The following is a 12,582-nucleotide window of genomic DNA, read 5'->3' on the forward strand; positions in this document are numbered from 1 at the left end:
TGAGCCATGATCATGCTACTGCACTCCAGCCTGTGTGACACAGAGAGGCCCTGTCTCAAAAAAAAAAAAAAAAAAGTAAAAACAAATAAATAATAACATAAGGAAAAACTAAAAATTTGGATTAATAAGTTTGTAATGCTGTGAATAACAGTTTTTATTTACCCTGCATTTATTATGTGCCAAGCATTTTGATAAGTGCTTTTTAAATGTCGTATGATTGGCCCTTTAGAATAACCTTGTAGGAAGGCACAATTACTACCTTCAACTTAAAGTTCAGGAAACTGGAGCTTTTTGAAATAATTCCGCAAGAGTAACAAATGGCAGGCTGAAAGTCCTCTTGGGAGACAGGCAGCCCACCTGTTCCCGTAGAGCAGTGTAACTCCCTCTGAATCTCTCTGTGTTGACCAGGCTGGTGAGTATGTATGTCCTCCTCCAACACCTAATAAGGCAATATTTTCCTTTTTCTTCCTCTAGTTCCTTATGTAAAGAATGTTTAATTTCCCTTTGTCTTTTGTCATTTGACTTTCATTTCCTATTTTGGGTTTTCTGCTTCTCTCACACGGAGCCTTCTGTTCTGCCCTGCTTCATTTCTCTTCTTGGTGGATTTGACCTAAGTTCCAGTTTTTGTGCCTTTTCCTTTATGTTTCAGTTCCTTATATAGCCTGCACGAAGCCAAGTGAAGTTACCTTCTATGGTTGACATCCCTTTTCTGTTCACTGGAAGTTTTCTAGTTTTCCTGTGTTCTTTTGATATGCATATACTTATCTGAAAGGGGTTTCCTTTGGAGTGCTCTAGGTTAGACTTCAAAAAGAAGTTTCTGATTTAAGTGCTGTAGTGTATTTGAATATTTTACTGAGAAGGATTATAAAGTGCTTACAGGCTTTTTGTTTTTATAAAGAAAGAACAAACAATGACAGAAGGAAGACGGATGGAGGGGTTGGAATATTATCTTGCTGAGATGCAGAGGAAGGGAGAGAGAGAAAGAGAGAGAAAAATTGGTGGCTTCCACTGATGGCATTCTAGTTGAATTCTGGACTATTTGTACTATTGCAGAACACAGAATAATAGAACTCAGAAATGATCATCATCACAATATTGGATATTTTGTTAGGTTTTGTTTTGTTTGGAAGTAAGGATGTTCCTCTACCCAGTGTGTTTTAGGTCCTTATCAGAAATTCAGGTTCTAAATGGTTCAGTAAAGTGGCCATGGCAGCAGAGCGCATGGAAACAAATACTGGGTTCAGGGCCAGAGACCTAGACCAAGTACTGGTTTTCCTGTAACCAGCTGTGTGATCTCTAGCAAGTTATCTATCTTATCTTTGAGTTATCTCTGAGTGTGTTTTCTTCCTAGTATAATGAGTGGAAAGGATTAGATAACCTACTGTTAAACTTTTCATACACTATAGTTCTCAGTGTAACACATTTTCCCTCTTTCTTGTAAAAACTTGGAAAATTCTCATTACTAAAAGAAAGTTATCTGTGGTGAGGAAGACCATCAGTAACTCCAGCCTTGCCCTAGTTAGATCTTGGCAACTAATACTTCTAAGTTCCCTACATATGTGCATATCAGCTATTTTCTACAGAATGGTAAAATTCTGTTGTAATGTCCCTTCACAATTGTGATTATATCTGAATCAAATACCTTGTTTAGAGGTTATCTAAACTCCTTTTCAGAAGACATACAGTAACATGCCACGTAGGTTTGTAGACTAGAAGCAATAAGCTATACCATATAGCCTAGGTGTGCAGTAAGCTATACCATCTAGGTTTGTGTAAATACACTCTAGGATACTTCATGACAAAGTTGCCTAATGATGCATTTCTCAGAACATAACCCTGTCATTAAGCAAAGTATGATTGTAATTGCATCACATCCTACACACAAGTCTTTATTTCATCCACTTTCATTTATCTCTGAGCTACATTAACCAAAAAATTGAACATTACATTCCAAAGACAGAGCAAAGACAACTTAGTATCTCCCCACTTATTCCTGTAAAAGAAAACTTTATGAGTTTATCTACAGTTAGGCAAATGTATTCTCATCACAGATGAAGAAAACAATAAAATAAGTTACACTACAAATACTGGTTTTCTTTAATCTTCAAAGCCTCCTCTTGTTTCCTTTCTCCTAAAGCAGATATAAGAACAAGGTTAGTGCCTGCCCTAGGGTTTTCTAAAAAGTGCAAAAGAATATAAAATGAAAAAGTAAAACTCTTCTTTTTATTCCTAACCCCCAATAATATTTATCAGAGTTAACTACTATTAATATTTTCTAGTGTAACTTTCCAGAATATTCTAGGCATATGCAAGACCTACTTTTTTTTTTCATTAATGAGATTATGTCATGGATGCTCATATGTATCTTACCATTTTTAAAAACAATTCATCTTGAAGATATTTGTATGTCATCACACAGTGAACAGGTTTATCTGCTAAAGTTCTTCTAAAAAAACCTAATGAGGCCAGGTGCAGAGGCTCATGCCTATAATCTCAGCACTTTGGGAGACCGAGGAGGGCAGATCACTTGAAGTCAGGAGTTCAAGACCAGCCTGACCAACACGGGGAAACCTCATCTCGACCAAACATACAAAATTAGCTGGGCATGGTGGCATGTACCTGTAATTCCAGCTACACGGGAGGCTGAGGCAGGAGAATTGCTTGAACCCAGGAGGCAGGGGTTGCAGTGAGCCAAGATCGTGCCACTGCACTCCAAGCTGGGGGACAAAACAAGACAAAACAAACACCTAAATGAGATAATTCTGTATCATGATCAACACCAGATATGGGGTACATTCTGCTCTCAAAAATATTAGTTTCCTTCCTCCCTTTCTTTAACAGAAGAGTCACCTGCACATGTATTGTGATTCTGGAGGGTTCTATCATTCATGCGTAGACACAGATGTAGAAAGTCACAGAATCATAGACTTTCTGAGGGGATGGCTCTTACAGATTGCTTGGTTCAAGTGGCAGAGCCTGTACCAAAACCAAATCTTTGCTTTCAATTTGGTACTCCTTTAATCCTTTTTGCTTCTAATGTAATTCTGACAATATTTATTGTTTATCTTAAAAATTAAAGTATGGTATGTAATGGTGTTAGATGATGGTTATAAATCAGGTAGTATATACTGCTCAAAGGAGACAAGTTTTTAATTTTCCTTTAGAGAAGAAAGTTTTAAAAGTATCTTTGTCATTTTGCAATGTTTGGTGTCCTTGTGTTTTACCTAGGGGTGTCTGTACCTCAAAGCCTTTAAAATGCTGATGGAAGGAGTGGAGATCCAGTGTTCAGGATAGAAAAGAGGTGGGTAAACATCAAGAATCCAGGAGAATGCTCTAATGTCGGAAAGGGAACAAAAGTTGGGAGCTGCTTGAGGAGACTAAAAGGAATTATGGAAGGAGTTTGGAATACCAGGAAGCGTGAACAGTGATTTTTACATTGCATTTGTTCCAAAAAAACATTGGTTTGTTTGAATATAAGACAGGCAGGAGGAAAATCTGAAAAATGAAATTACTCAATTTGATCTAAAAAAAAATTGGTGAATAACAGATTGAGCCAGCATTGCAGTGATGTAGAATAAGCTCTTTTGTCCTGAGGAGTCTAGCTTGTTTTCCTCCTCCAAGGGAGCTAACTGCCTTAGATGAGGTTAGGCAATCTATCACATGACTCAAAGTCAGGCGGCTCAGACTCCCATCTGAAAAATGGAAATTCTGAAAAACTCACGTTTGCATCATAATGATTTACTGAAGGCACAATAGAGCAAAGAAAAAAAAAGACTTAAGGCCTAATTTTGGCAATTCAAGTGGTCTGTTATTTAAAAGTCATTCAAAGCATAGAACTATAGAAGTGGAAGGAATCTTAAAGGTCACGATGCATCTTCATTTTACAGATGAAGAAACAAACAGGCACCCAGAGGCTAGTCTAGCTCTCACAGCAAGTCAGAGGAGCATGGGACTAGAATCCAGATCTCCCCAGTCAGTGCCTGGGTTGTACTACTGAACTTCCCCGCATACAGCATTTATTTCCAGTCATCTGATGTTTACTTCATCTCATGGCAACACTCTCTTTAAAACAATGACTTTATGTTCATCTTTTCTCTCTTCTAATTGTATGAAATTGCACATCTAACACAAAGGAATCAGAATCACGTATCTTTACGTGAGAAAAGTGTTTAACGGACATCTAAATTATGTGAAAACACTTATTTTAGAAATGGGAAAATCATGGCTGTCCCTTAAATCTTTCTGATCCAAGACTGTAAGGGTGGCATTGAAACATTCACATCACACATACACACACACACACACACACACACACACACCATATAGACAGAAACAGACCATGCCTATTGGGTATAAAATAGAGAGTGTAGGAGAAAGGATAAGAGTAGAGAGTCTTATTTGATTCATTTCAAAATACTGCTGATTATAATTCACCTTTTGTAGTGATTTGCTAGTCAAATTCACTCAACAAGAATTTATCGAGTGCTTTCTGATTCTTAAGCACTAAGTATTCAAATATGAAAAGATATAATTTCCCATTCAGGATGCTCACAGTCTAGAGGAAGATATAAGTAAGTCAGGCAACAAGCAGATTTGGTGTCATATGCTAAAAGTACAGCTAACTGGACAGTTGACTTTTAGAAAGCAAAACCTTTTTAAACATTGTACTTAGCAATTCTTCAAATTTCCAGTTTCTAAAATGTTTTAGAATATTTTGTTTCTATTCCATCCACAAAATGAATTTAACACTGAGAAACTAAGTCAGTCAAACAAGGAGTAATATTGGTTCTCCCCATAATTAGATGACATAAATATATACAAGAGTCTTTAGCCAGTTAAATTGAAGCATTAGTATATACTTTTAAATATTGATGGAATTGTGGAAGGCAACGAGTCCGTTTTTTTGCTGTTAATATCCTGTGGCTATAGATTTACATACAAGTTAACTAATCGCTCTATTAGGTGGTATTTTTTACATAGCACAGAATTTGAGAGATTCTGGAGGCAGAAAATACAAGGTTCAAACAAATGAAAATTATATTCTTTTTTTTTTTTTTGAGACAGAGTCTCACTCTGTCGCCCAGGCTGGCGTGTAGTGGCACAATCTCGGCTCACTGCAAGCTCCGCCTCCCGGGTTCACGCCATTCTCCTGCCTCAGCCTCCCGAGTAGCTGGGACTACAGGCGCCTGCCACCTTGCCTGGCTAAATTTTTGTATTTTTTTAGTAGAGACGGGGTTTCACCGTGGTCTCGATCTCCTGACCTCGTGATCCACCCGTCTTGGCCTCCCAAAGTGCTGGGATTACAGGCATGAGCCATCTCGCCCAGCCTTTTTTTTTTTTTTTTGTAGAAACAGGGTCTCGCTATTTTGCCCAGGCTGGCCTTGAACTCCTAGCCTTAAAAGAGTCTCTCACCTCAGCCTCCCAAAATGCTGGGATTACAGGTGTGAGCCACTACACCTGTCCCTTTTCTCTTTTTATTATGAGTGACATATGACAAAATGGCATATATTGTAGGTTGTAGGATGATGTTACTATTTTTTGGTGTTTTGCCCTCACAATTTACTCATTCATTCATCATTGGTTCAATAAACAATTCTCTTGCTCAATTTCTCCATCTTGTTTCATTTTTCTTCATTGTCACTCTTTCTTTTCTCACTCTGAGAAACTCCAATATATGAAAACCTGTATTTACCCAAAAGAAAAATCAGAGAGTGCTTATTCCCCTTGAGCCCACAAGCCAGTTTCAGTCACGTGCATCTGCATTCTAAAAGGCAATTCTACTCTCCTCTACCAGGGGCAGCTGTGATATTCTATTTAAAGGTAATTCCTGAAGATTTTGAGGGTAAAAAGCAGATAAAGAACTAGCATTTCAGAGTGATGACAGCAAGGTACAGTTAAATCATTTAATTAACACTCCAAAGCCTGGGTGCTTCTGTCTTGGGGTTATTGTTATCCCCTTTCCTCTCTCTTTACCTTTATTGAAGTGTCACTTTCCCCTTCATATTTGCTTTGCCTCCTTTCTCTCTTCCCCACTTACATGACCACAGTAAAGACTTGAAGTATTCTCTATTTTCACAGTTGCTACATTTTATACTTTTTACTTTTAGTTTTCTTGAATTTGCTCATCCTTCTCTGTATTGTTCCAATTTTACTATACGTGCTGCCAAAGCAAGCACTACTTTTAGCTTTCCAACTAGTGAATTTAGACATTTATTATTAGGTAGGTGCAAAAGTAATTGCGGTTTTTGCCATTACTCTCAATGGCAAAATTACTTTTGCAATTACTTTTGCACCAACCTAATAGTTTTAAAATCAAACCAAACCAAACATAAAAGTGCTTTTTATTGCTCCATGGTCCCTAATGAAACTTTTTCTGTGGAATGATAGACATGGACGGGAAAGGAGTGCTTTAGGCCCTGCTTACAAGAGAAAACTCCTCAAGTGTGATTTAAATGATTCAATTAAGTGACTGTTTACAAAGGTGAGGCTAGGGCTAAGGAAAACCGACTATATATGGTGGAACAGCCATGGAGTCCTTAGAGCAAGAAGCCTTTCCACCCCCAGGTCTGAAAAGGCCAGGGGAAAGAGCTCTTCTCAGAAGCCAGAGCGAGCTATAGTTGTGTGGGTAGGGTGACCTTAGGTAGAGGAAGACAGTCACTGCCAAACCAAGTTTGGCAGAGAGGGAGCCCCAAACTCAGTCTGCTCTGTTTGCCACAGTGTGGACAAATTTTATTATAAAAGCCAAAGACGGAGATTACAATGAGCAGCCTAGCTAATAATCGCGTAGGGCAATAATCAGGCAGGCCAATCAAGAAAAGGGCCAATCAAGAAGGGCCAGGCCCTGGTGGCTCATGTCTATAATCTCAGTACTTTGGGAGGTGGAGATGGATGGATTGCTTGAGTTCAGGAGTTCAAGACCAGCCTGGCCAACAAGGTAAAACCCTGTCTCTACTAAAAATACAAAAAATAGCTGGGCATGAGGGCAGGCGCCTGTAATCCCAACTATGTGGGAGGCTGAGGCAGGAGAATCCCTTGAACCCGGGTGGCAGAGGTTGCAGTGAGCTGAAATCACGCCATTGCACTCCAGCCTGGGTGACAAGAGCAAAACTGTTTTGAACGAACGAACGAAAGAAAGAAAGAAAGAGAGAAAAAGAAAGAAAGAAAGAGAGAGGGAGGAAAGAAAGAAAGAAAGAAAGAAAGAAAGAAAGAAAGAAAGAAAGAAAGAAAGAAAGAAAGAAAGAAAGAAAGGAAAAAGAAAGAAAGAAAGAGAAGAGAAGAAAAGAGAAAAGAAAAGAAAAGAAAGAAAAAAAGAGCAAGGGTCCCTTGGCTCAACTCCGCTACTGGAATGGGTAAAATGACCAGCGGGTAAAGAAAAGAAAGATCTTCAGAGTCAATGGTTTTGGGGAAAGATGAATGAGTCCTTAGATGAACAGATGATGGTTTGTGACAAGGTCTGGGTGTGGTGGACTTCTGGCCTCCTCTTCTGTGATAAGAGTTAATCTTCAGAGATTTGGTGACAACTGACTTCATGTTGTAGGATGTGTCTTTAGGCAGATGGAGGGAAACTCAGAGAACCTCTCTGTTTTGCAGTTTTTCAAGTGCCTTTAGCTCAAAGTAATCAATATACCTATATATATATATATATACACCAATATACATATTTTGGGATGGCATTTCCTGAACTCCTTCAATGGTACTGGGGTTCAGAAACCAACATCCTAAAGTATGGCACTTTAACATGCTGAACTTCAGATGAAGCCTCTCGGGGTCTCTCTGACATGCCCCCAACCCTCTCCGCACTCGCTCTCCCAGAGCACAGGGCGAATCTGTTCTCTGAAGTTCCCTGATTGGCCTAAAGTCTGGACCCACCAAAGAAGAAAACAATTACCTGTGGTCCCTTCCCTGAGTTTTCAGTAACCGAACTCATATCACAGGAAGAAAAACTGAAGTTTGTCAACAAATCTGGACAGACTTTTGTCACAAACCATTGTCTGCTCTGCGGGCCCAACAGACTTTGTCTCAGGCCATTGTATGTTCTTCATGCCTATTGAATTCCCCAAAATTTATTTACTGCTACCCTAAAATCATCCACACTTCCCCCATCTCCCTTTCTCCTAAGAAGAAGGGTATATACAAGCATCTGTGCCCCATTGCGTGGTGACGTAATCACTCTGTGATAGTCCCCCATGCATGCTAATAAGTTTGTATGCTTTTTCTCCCATTAACCTGCCCTTTGTAAGTTGATTTTCTCCTTATGAAATGAGAAATATTGAGCTAATTGGGCTTACTTGGTATATTAAATTATACGGGAAGCATTACCAAATAATAAGTAATGCTAACCTTCTTTGGGTTATATTTGTGTGAATGTGTTATTAATATGCTTCAGAAATTGTATGAAATTCATAGAAATTTGATAGTCTGGAATAACATTATCAGTCATAATTCTGGTTACTATCTTAAAATGTTGCATGCAACAGAAATAACCAAATTTTCTTCTCAATTGTGTTATCATCATAATGAACTCTCATCAGATCTTTAACCATGAACATTTGAAGTCTTGTTATTCTCAGCTGGCAATTGTTTACTGTGGTCTATCTTTTTCCTTTCTCCCCTGTTTCCTTGTGTCCTAACTACTTCCTTTTCCTTACAGGAAAATCCATGGAACTGTAATCTATGGATGGCTTTAGGTAAGGCTTATGCTCTAGCAAAAAACCAGAGCAACTGTTAGGTTTATGAAGATAAGCTAGTTTCCACTGAGGAATGATTCCAATGGGGTTCCTGAGGGCCCACTCTTGGCAGTAGTAGCGCATCAGTCACATGGAATTTGAAACTAATCCATAAATTGGGGGAAAATCCTGGACTTTGTGGTTAACCAGAACTCCCAGAGGTTCAAATGGGCAGAAGTCATCCTTTGAAAGGTAGATGATAGCACGCATATATGTTTTTTGTTTTTTTTTCTTTTTCTGAGATGGAGTCACCCAGGCTGCAGTACAGTGGTGCCATCTTGGCTCACTGCAACCTCTGCCTCCCGGGTTTAAGCAGTTCTCTGCCTCAGCCTCCCCAGTAGCTGGGATTACAGATGCGTGCCATCACGCCTAGCTAATTTTTGTATTTCTAGTAGAGACGGGGTTTCACCATCTTGGCCAGGCTGGTCTTGAAGTCCTGACCTTGTGATCCATCCTCCTTAGCCTTCCAAAGTGCTGGGATTACAGGCGTGAGCCACTGCGCCCGGCCAGCATATATGTTTTGAGAAAAAATATTTACTGGAACATCATGTGGTTTTAGAGCTCCTTTTTGCTCAACTTGGAGGCTTGTATATAGCATTGACAAAACTGAATATTGTGCCTATCTCTCCCCTAATTTTGTTAGTAGAGGAAGCTTAACTGAAAACAAAGCTGACTGAAACTGCTGTTTCTTTAGACACTGCCATCAAATACATGAAGGAAATTTCCTAAGGGAAAGGAACAAATGCTGTGTCCAGGGCAGCAGCTAACAGTTGGTTTGCAGGAATCCTGAGTGGTGGATGGCAAGCTTGGCTTAAACCTGGAAGGCAGAGGTTGCAGGTTTCTAATCTTTATGTTCTTCTAGTGGGTCTCCAGGTTACTATGGCTTGTATTATTAAATTAATGACAAAACTGGATACTTATTTAAATCAGATCGTTCTATAGCAAGCTGTGGTCCTTAATTTCCATCACACTTTGTTTTTTTAATTTTTTTTTATTTTTTGAGACGGAGTCTCACTCTGTCGCCGAGGCTGGAGTGCAGTGGCGCGATCTCAGCTCACTGCAAGCCCTGCCTCCCAGGTTCACGCCATTCTCCTGCCTCAGCCTCCCGAGTAGCTGGGACTACAGGCACCCGCCACCACGCTGGGCTAATTTTTTGTATTTTTAGTAGAGACGGGGTTTCACCGTGTTAGCCCAGGATGGTCTGGATCTTCTGACCTCGTGATGCGCCCACCTCGGCCTCCCAAAGTGCTGGGATTACAGGCGTGAGCCACCGCGCCCGGCCACCATCACACTTTGAATAAGGATTATGGCCAACTGGATTCAAATACTGTTGAACTGCCGATATTACTTACCGAAGCTTTGACTTGTTTGATTTGAATCAATTTGGTCCCTTGGAGCTCCTGTTAAGGAACATGCTTCAGTTTTTTGGTATTATCCTAAATACCAAATCCTATCTAATAGTCATCATGATAGTCCCCCCGGTGTGCTGTATCCTCTCAAGTCTTAAACGTTTCTATGCAGCCATCCATTGAGCATTGAATGATCTCACTTTGACCAGATCAGCAAGAATATAAAGAATTATTCAACTGATGTGATGCTATGACTTGTGAATTCCATATTGAGAATAAGTCAATTTATGATGGTGACAGAGAGTGGCATGAACCAGACATGTTTTTTAGAAAGTTTTATTTATTAATTTTATTTAAAATTTTATTTTCAGGAATGGGATTGACTGCAAGGAAGCACAAGTGAACTTCCTGGGGTGATGGAAATGTTTTATCTTGATTGTGGTAATGATTACATGACTATGTTTGTCAAAATTCCAGAACTTTAAACCTAAAAGGGTGAATTTTACTGCATGTAAATTATACCTGACTAAACATGACTTTTTAAAAAGGCCTGAAATCTTAACTACTCAGCTAAAAATAAAATATACAATTTAGGTGCAAAACAAGTTTTGTTTTCAGGACTGACAGAGGTCCAATGATTGTATTTATTTATAAAGCTAATAATCCAATCCAATATATCAATATGAATACTTTTAAATAGGATATAAAAAGTTATGAGATTTTTAAAAATAAGGATTTAGACTGCAAAATATTTATTATGACTACAATGTTGCTGAAGCAATGCTATCTTTAAAAATATCTCAAACACAAAATAACACTCTAATGCTGTTAATCATTGCAATGATTTAAACTTCCAGAATATTACTATAATGCTGCTTATATTATATACTGAAAGCCCTATATTTAATAGTTAAAAACAAAGAATTATTTAACACCAGCTAGCTTCATTACTTGATAGATTAACTTGCTTGATAGATCAACATTACTTGATAGATTACTTGATGGATCAACCAGCTTCCTAAAACATAATTGTAGCTCAGCTTCTAAAAAAGGTGAAACAAATTATTACATTCAACTGAACTAGATTTTAAAAACAAAGACTATCAAGAACATAGGAAGAGGTAATTAAATGATGGGTCCTCTTAAGGTTTCAATAGAAGCAAATACATCCAAGAAATCATTTATGAAGAACTCACCCTCATAATTGCCTTAGAGACCAAAGTCACAATTTTACAGCCAAGATCTTTGGAAATCAGACAGGTCAGTGTGACGGTTTATTCTGTGTCAAACTTGACTGGATTATGGGGTGCCCAGATATTTTGGTCAAACATTATTCTGGGGTATCTTCGTAAGGGTGTTTTGGGATGAGATTAACATTTCAATTGATAGAATAAAGCAGAGTGCCTTCTATAACGTAGGTGGGCTTTATCCAACCATTTAAAGGCCTGAATAGAATGAAAAGGTTGGCCCTCCCCAGAGTGAGACAATTCTTCCCACTTTTTAACTGTGACACGGGCTTTTTCCTGCCTTTGGACTTGGACTAGAACTACACCGTCAGCTCTTCTAGGTCTCAAGCTTGCTTACTCACCTTGCAGATCTTGGGACTTGCCAGCCTCCATCATTGCTTGTCAATTCCTTATAATAAATCATATATACACACACACAAGCATGCCTCCGAGATATTGCAGGTTTGGTTCAAGACCACCTCAGTAAAGTAAGTATCACAATAAAGGGATCCACACAAATATTTTGGTTTCTCAGTAAATATATGTTGTTTATACTACACTGTAGTCTTAAATGTGCAATAGCATTATGTCTTTAAAAAGTACATACCTTCATTTAAATATATTTTCTTGCTAAAAACATGCTCACAGAGACATAAAGTGAGCATATGCTGCTGGAAAAAATGGTACCAACGGTACCCATTTGTAAATAACACATTATCTGCAAAGTGCAATAAAGTGAGACACAATAAAATAAGGCATGCCTGTATATCCTATTGGTACTGTTTCTCTGGAGAACCCTAATACAACCTGCTTTCAAATCAATTTAAGACCCTTCTCCCATAAGCATTACATTGAGGAAAATATGGTTGCAACTTTGTCCTAAAACTTAGGACAAAGAGACCTTTGTTGCTATATAACAATATAAAAAAAACCAGTATGCCTACCTCTGGACGTATTTGTTACAAATACCAGTATTAGATTGTAACTGCCAATCCCTTAAAACCAGTTTTACGATGGATATAGAGCCCTAAAAATTTTGCAGATTCCACACTGACATCTGAAAAACTTCCAATTTATAAAGGCCAATGTGATATTTTTGAAAAACAAAGGAAAATGACACATATCAATTTCTGTCATTTATTCGTGTCATAAATAGAGCCACCTTTATTCCACAACTCTTTCCACCATTTTCCTACGGTCAGCTTTTTTTAAGGTTATAGCCTTCAAAAACTTGAAAATAGAAAATTTCAAGGATGCAACCACTAGAAAATGTTCCCATAC

General features: G+C 38.5%; 1 long non-coding RNA gene across 1 annotated transcript; it reads left to right on the top strand.

Moving 5' to 3' along the window:
• The first annotated feature begins 3,229 nt into the window (after nt 1-3,229).
• On the top strand, nt 3,230-10,730 carry LOC117075930. The gene is made up of 3 exons (XR_004434179.1): nt 3,230-3,301; nt 8,651-8,687; nt 10,447-10,730. It is a non-coding gene; the product is annotated as an uncharacterized LOC117075930 (long non-coding RNA).
• The last annotated feature ends 1,852 nt before the right edge of the window (nt 10,731-12,582 follow it).

This window comes from Trachypithecus francoisi, unplaced genomic scaffold, assembly GCF_009764315.1.
Source record: "Trachypithecus francoisi isolate TF-2019V2 unplaced genomic scaffold, Tfra_2.0 Lachesis_group5, whole genome shotgun sequence".
NCBI lineage: Eukaryota > Metazoa > Chordata > Mammalia > Primates > Cercopithecidae > Trachypithecus > Trachypithecus francoisi.